The sequence below is a fragment of the Varanus komodoensis genome, unplaced genomic scaffold (genome assembly GCF_004798865.1).
Source record: "Varanus komodoensis strain SLA01 unplaced genomic scaffold, ASM479886v1 scaffold27, whole genome shotgun sequence".
Lineage (NCBI taxonomy): Eukaryota > Metazoa > Chordata > Lepidosauria > Squamata > Varanidae > Varanus > Varanus komodoensis.
In genome coordinates, this window is record NW_025335701.1 from 12,282,443 (window position 1) to 12,289,149 (window position 6,707).

Consider the following 6,707-nt stretch of genomic DNA (forward strand, 5'->3'; position numbering starts at 1 on the left):
AGACTGACAGAGGGTGTCCCGGGGCTCCCACGGCTGTCATCCCTGCATGGCCAGGGTCTTCCTGAGCATGCCCGACCTCCCGGGTGCGCACGGTCAGCTGGGCTGATAGCAAGGACAGGCAGCGAGTGAGCTACTGCAGCGGCTTGAAATGCAGCAGCACTACAGAAGAGGAAGACGCCACCTCCTTGCCTATCTGCAGGAATGCACCCGCGCCGTTATGCACACACTCCTGCCGCACGCAGGCACCCTGCCCTGGTGTCTAACCCTAACCCCAACCCTAACCCCAAACATCCTTCACTTGTAAAAGCCAAGAATAGACCCAGGCGATTGCACAGCATGTGGCGTCTGCATGTCAAGAGCACCATGTTGCACCCTCTCTTCGCCCTCCTTGGCATCCATGAAAGTGCCCTTTCCCATCCTGACTTGGCAACAGCCCTCCCTCCCTTTAGGCATTAAGCAATGGGTTTTGTGAGGGCTGGTTCAGCAGCCTGCAGGAGAGAGACAGGTCAGGGCAGTCTTCCCCATGTAATGCGCTCCGGCTGTGTCTCCCCCAAGCTCTTCCTGCCTCTGCTGAAGAAGGCTGCCCAGGCAAGTCCGGAGGAAGGGCTGAGCTGCAGCAAGGCGGCCATCATCAACATCTCCAGCGACTTTGCCTCCATTGAGAAAATGCCTGGGTGGTATCTCGCAAAAGTCATCTCATACCGCTGCAGCAAGGCAGGTGAGGGCCACGCTCTCATGCATCGTATTCCTGCTTAAGCAGTGAATGTATGTACTCCATGGTTCCTGCTCAAACTAAGGGCCCTGTTGTGCAGCCCACGTGGAAGTACCTTCTCTTATGTTGCTCCTGAACAATGGAAATGCCTCGCTAGGAACTGTGACTGGTTCACTCACACTCTCTGCACTGTTAGGAAGGACACAAAAATCCCTTTTAAGTCATGCGGCTACTTTAATAGCTTTGTGTTTTCCTGCGTCCATGACTTTTGCTGTTAGGATTTCTGTTTTAAGCTTTTGAACAGTGCTTTGATGTTTTCATCAGTAAGGTTACAATAAAACCTTTTGTAACCTTTGTGAAAGGTTATGCTACATTGTGAAAGGTTACAATAAATAATACCTTATTCCAGGAAATAATTCCTTCTTCTACACAACAGATTCTGGATGTAGAGATAGCAGTCTGTTCCCCATGACATGCCACCAAGATAACTACCCAAGCACCAGTTCTCACCACCATGTCCAACAGCAACATGGCTTTCTCAGGCTGGTGGCAAACCATTTCAGGCAGCGTGTGTCCTTGTCACATACGGCTCAGCGCTAGTCAGACCTCACCTGGAGTATTGTGTCCAGTTCTGAGCAACTAAGTTTTTAAAAGATGCAGAAAAGCTTAGAAAGGGTACAGAAGAGAGCAACAAAAAAGATCTCTTCTGCTGATACCAGAGTGTAAGACATGGAATAATCAATTCAAGTTGCAACAACTCAGATTTAGACTAGATATTTCAAGTTTCCTCACTATCAGTGCAACCAGCTGCCTAGAGAGGTCATGGGCTTTCCCACACTGGAGCCATTCAAAAAGAAACTAAACAGCCCTCTGAGTGGGATGGTGTAAACTGGTGTCCTGCAGGGAGTTGGGACCCAATGGCCCCTTCCAACTCTACTATTCTATGATTCTATGAACAAGGATGATTCAGAGACTGGAGGCAAAGCCCTATGAGGAAAAGGTGAGAGAACTAGGTATGTTCAGCCTCAGTAAGACAGAGTGGTGATATGACATCACTCTACCTGAAAGGCTGTCAGAAAGAGAGACAAGATCTCTTCTGGTTCATTCCAGAATGCAGGATACAAACTAATGGACTTAAGTTAAAAGAAACCAGATTTAGACAAGACCCCAGGAAGAATTCCCTGAGTGTCAAAGCAGTACAGCAATGAAACCTATTACCTGGGGAAGTTGTGAGCTGTTCCTCACTAGAGACATTCAAAAAGCATCTTGATAGTCATCTGAATGGGATGGTGTAACTTAGTATCCTGCAATAGCAGGGGGTTGAATCCAGGGGCTTTCTGGCCCCTTCCAACTCTACTATTCTATGACCCATCTTGCTCCTTTAAGATTCAGATTGAATGGGTGGAGGCTCTTCAGTCCCAGGCAGAGAAGACAAAGCCTTCACCAGCCCTACTAAGAGAGGCCTCTGAAACAGAGACCTCTCACCTGCACCCTCTTCTGTAGCCACCGCAGCAGCTGAAGCTGGCTGCCTCCTGGCCTTGAGCCTCTTGGTCTGGAGCATCATACTGATGCACACACATTGTGTGACCTCTACTCATGGCACATCTCGCCCTCAGACTGCTGTGAACATGCTGACCAGATGCCAGTCCTTGGAGTATAAGAAGTTTGGGGTTCTCTCCATGTCAATCCACCCTGGCTGGGTGAAAACTAGCATGGGAACCTCCCTGGTAAGTGCACAAGCAGCACCTTGAAGAAGCTGTTTTGGTGATGGGGTCTCTGTAGCAGAAAGATGGGTTGACCAGTTCCTCGGAAACAGGCAGGTAAACTAGCAGGTGGTGCCCATGAACAGGCCTGGAATTAGAAAGGAGTCAGTGATGCTCTGGCCACCTGGCTTGTCTATTCATGTGGAAGCCTGCTAATGCAAGCAGCATTTTTCTTGGGTTGGAGAGAGGTATGTTCTTTTCTGACCTTCCAGGATGGAGGAATGGCCTCAAAGGATACAGTCCAAAGGAGAGCCAGTGTTGTGTAGTGGTTAAGAGCGTGGGACTAGGACTCAGACGATCTGGGTTCTAGTTCCCGCTCAGCCATGGAGCCAACTGGGTGACTTTGGGCCAGTCACAGACTCTCAGCCCAACCTACCTCACAGGGTTGCTGTTGTGGGGATAAGATGGAGGAGGAGAATGATGTAAGCTGCCTGAAGCCCTTTGTAGGAAAAAGGCAGGATATAAATCCATAAATAAATAAATAAATAAATGTTCATAAAAATAGCCCCACATAACAACAATATTTCACACAGCCCCTTGTGCGGCCAAAGTCTCTGTGCAGGGACCCCCTTCTCCTTCCCCTCAGTGGCTTTTTTGTGGGAAAAAAGAAAAGGAACAAGTGGTGGGGAAACACAGAAGGGGCACAAGAGGATGGCAGCAGTCTCTGGATCTGGGTAACTCTCTGTGAATAAGGTGGAGTAATTGCAGGAGAAGAATCTTGCTTTAAAGCACATTCAAGTCTTCTAGGTAAAAACAAACACTTCCAGCCATGGTCCATGCCTGAACAAGTCCTACCCATGAAAATAAGTCTGCTTAAAAATAGGAGACATGCAATAATTTTCCTGTTCTATAGAAATGTTTTCACTCTGCTTTGCTGGTAAGCAGCAAAAATGCATCCCTCTGTCTAAGTGTTCCCTCCACCGTCAGAAATTCTGTCTTGGGCGGCCTGCATTTCAGTCAGTTGCTTCTCCTCCTGATTAAAGGTGATGATCCTAGGTCAGCTCCATTCATCACTGCATATTTAGGAATTTGTAAGCAGGAGCAGCAAATGTGGGCTGCCTTTTTCAGAAATTAACAATGGCAGAGGCTACCTTGCTTCATCTCCTGCTGTGAAAGCAACAGGAATGCTCCCACGGATGGGCACTGAATCATGTCCATGCTCTCATGGCACGCAAATCATGCTGCATTCATTCTCGAATGGTTCTTCTCTCCCAATTGTTTAGGTCCCAACTACAGTGAAGGATAGCACCACTGGGATCTTGAAAGTGCTTTCCACTGCCACCGAGGAAACAAAATGGTTCTTTCCTCGACTGGCAAGGAAATGTGATTCCTTTCTGACTAGATGAGCCTTGTGGGATGGTCGTGTGCCAGCTCTGTGAACTTCATGTGGCCAATAAACTGCACCACCTGAGTGGCAGCCTTCCCTTAAGAGCCCTTATTGCCCAGGATTTTAAATACATGCAGTTCATATCACTACTTTACTTTCATTTTAACTAAAATTTGCTACATGGGTGCACACAGATTTTTGGCGTACCCTTCGGGACGTACCCAGGTGTCGTGCTCTGTCACTCCCCCAAGGGCAGCTAGGAAGGGACAATCCTTTCCTGGGGCAATTGACACAGGGCATTTTTGTGAGTCACATGATCCTCACCCCAATCCATCCTCCTTGTGCTATTCCTGCCATTATATCACAGATTTCTTCTGGTCTGCTATATCAGATTCTTTTCTTTAAGTATTTCAGTTTTCTCTTCGTGTGTATAGCAGCGTGTGCTCAACTGTTGATGCTGTCCTGGAACCAGCAGGTGTGACTCCAGTGGACTGGAGTGCTTTGAGGAGTGGAGAAGTGCCCTATCAGGGCCTCTGCAAAACCGCAGCAACTCGCAAGTTGCTTTCCTGCCTCCCCACCATGACCCCTCTCTCTCTTTCTCCAACTTGCAAATGCAATGTTCCTTCCCTTCGCCCTCCTTAAAAAAATTAAATAATCAAACCTTCCCAATTATCTCTTTTGTTCTTTTGCTCAAATGCAGGTCAACTCCAAAGTACATCTCTCATCAGTGATCTTACAAGTGCATCATATTGACTTCAGCAGAGCTAACTCATGCCAAGCTTGCGAGCAGTTTCGCTTGCTGCTGAGGTGCAGGAATGGGGGTGCTGGTCTCAATGGGTTCACCCGGTGGGGTCTGGAAGGACAGGAGCAAGCAGCGGCACCCCCTCCTTCTCCATGATTTTTTGTGAGGCAGCAGCAGAAGCCACCAGCTGCCTTTTAAATCTCTCTGCTTCTCTGTTCCTTCTCTCCTTTGCACAGCCTTCTCCTGACTGGTCTGCTACTGCCCTGAAGCAGGTTCTCCTTTGCCCCTCCCAAGTAAACCTGCATTACTTCCAAACCATTCCATCCCCTAAATAAATTTTAATTAAATCACAACAGACACTTTCACTGAAGTTACCTCCTTCTCCCTCTGTGCAGTTACCCACTCCCCCGCCACCATTTCTTAAGTGAATAGGGAGATGGGTCCATTGCTCAGTCAATAGGGATGAAGTGAGTGGTGACTCATGGGGATGACTCAGGGAGCTGTGGGTAGCAGAGAACAGATGGCTTAGTGGCCACTTCTGTGGCCAGTCTTTCCACAGGATTCCATCATACTCCCATACCTACAATGGTCAAATGGAGATACTGGGTCTGGACAATTGGAGAAGCCACCGTGAAACATGAAAACCCGCAAACATATTGTTGGTTCTCTCCATAGTTATGGGAAACCAATTCTGCCATGCAGGAATGCTGGAACTCCAACCAAACACCAAACCCCAGCCGTCACTCTAACTTTTTACCACAGCTTTTTGTGTTGTGCAAACCCACCCAAACCCAGCTGAGATAACAAACCACGGTGAGTAGCCCACAGTTCATAACTCTACAAGCATGCATGATTTCTCTTCATGGGTTGGTCAAGGTTAACCAAGTCATGGCTTGTTAGCACAGCTGGGTTCACGGAGCTCATGTTCCAACAGCAACCTAGTGTAGGTTGCCATGCTGTCTGAACCCAGCAAAGGCCTGCATTGACACATACTCCTCTGAGGCCATGCAAAGGAGGTTCTGTCTCCTGAACTGGGCCTTGAACTGGAGCCATTTTCCAGAACTGGCTGTGGAGCTTCATGCCAAAGTATAAGCAGGCTATTATAATGAGAACAGCAGACTGAGACTGGGCAGACCGATCTAAATCCTGCTCAGCAGCCAATAAAAGCGCTAGGTGGCCTTGGACTAATCTCTCTCTCTTTCAGCTTAATGCGCCTCATGGAATTGTCCTGAGGATAAAAGGAGGGCACTTCTTACATTCCATGGCCAAAGAGGCAGGACAAAAAAAGAGGGAAGAGTAGCCTGCATGGGATCCTACTGGTGAAAGACCCAAACTGAACTTACTTTGGCTCTGGCAGCAAACTGATGGTCTCACATTGCCTTTTAAGCTGTTTTAATTCACATGTTAAGAGGTCCACTGAGGCATTCAACTGTTCATTTCTGCTTATCAATTCATCTAGAAGAGATCCATGCATTAGCAAAGCTAGAACTGAGTTAGATCAAAGGCACCAGAGGAAAAAAGAACAAAGCAACCCACACTTTGCATCCCAGCTAGGACAGCTTGTTTGTTTATTGCATTTATGTGTAGTGCCTCTTAGCCAAAGGCCCTCAGAGCTGCTTACATAAACAACGGTAAGTAAAAAAAAAGCATAAACAATAAAATTAAGAGAATAAAACAGTTAAAACTAGAAGAATGACAAAATCATACACTCAGTTGCCAATAAAGCCATTTAAATTAGCCATTTAAAGTAATAACTAAAAAACAGATGTCGTCCGGCGCCCCGCGGCAGCAGCGATGGTATACCCACTATAAAACCACTCACTCACCGAAGCGACTGCGAAATAAAGAGACCTTCAGTAGAAGAGCAAGGCGCGGAGGCCTGGCGGGTTTCCTTCGGCAGGAGCCACCAGGCGCGAGGCGCTGCCCCGAGCGGCCCCCGCGACCGCCCCGGCGCGTCCGGGCGGCGGGGCCCCGGAGGCGCCTCGAGGCCTGCCCAGGCCGAGGGCGCAGGGGCGCTGTGAGGGCCGAAGAGGCGCCCGCGAGGGGCCCCGCGAGCGCGCTGCGCCCCTGCCGCCCGGGGGCTCCGCGGAGGGCCGCGCCGAGCAGAGCCCCTCGCCGAGGGGGCGGGGCTGCTGCGCGTTGCCGGGCAACTGCCGCCGCCCG

The 6,707-nt window shown here is 49.1% G+C and overlaps 1 pseudogene; it reads left to right on the plus strand.

The window, feature by feature from the left end:
* Positions 1 to 528: 528 nt before the first annotated feature.
* LOC123025344 lies at positions 529 to 3,813 on the plus strand (annotated as a pseudogene).
* Positions 3,814 to 6,707: the final 2,894 nt, after the last annotated feature.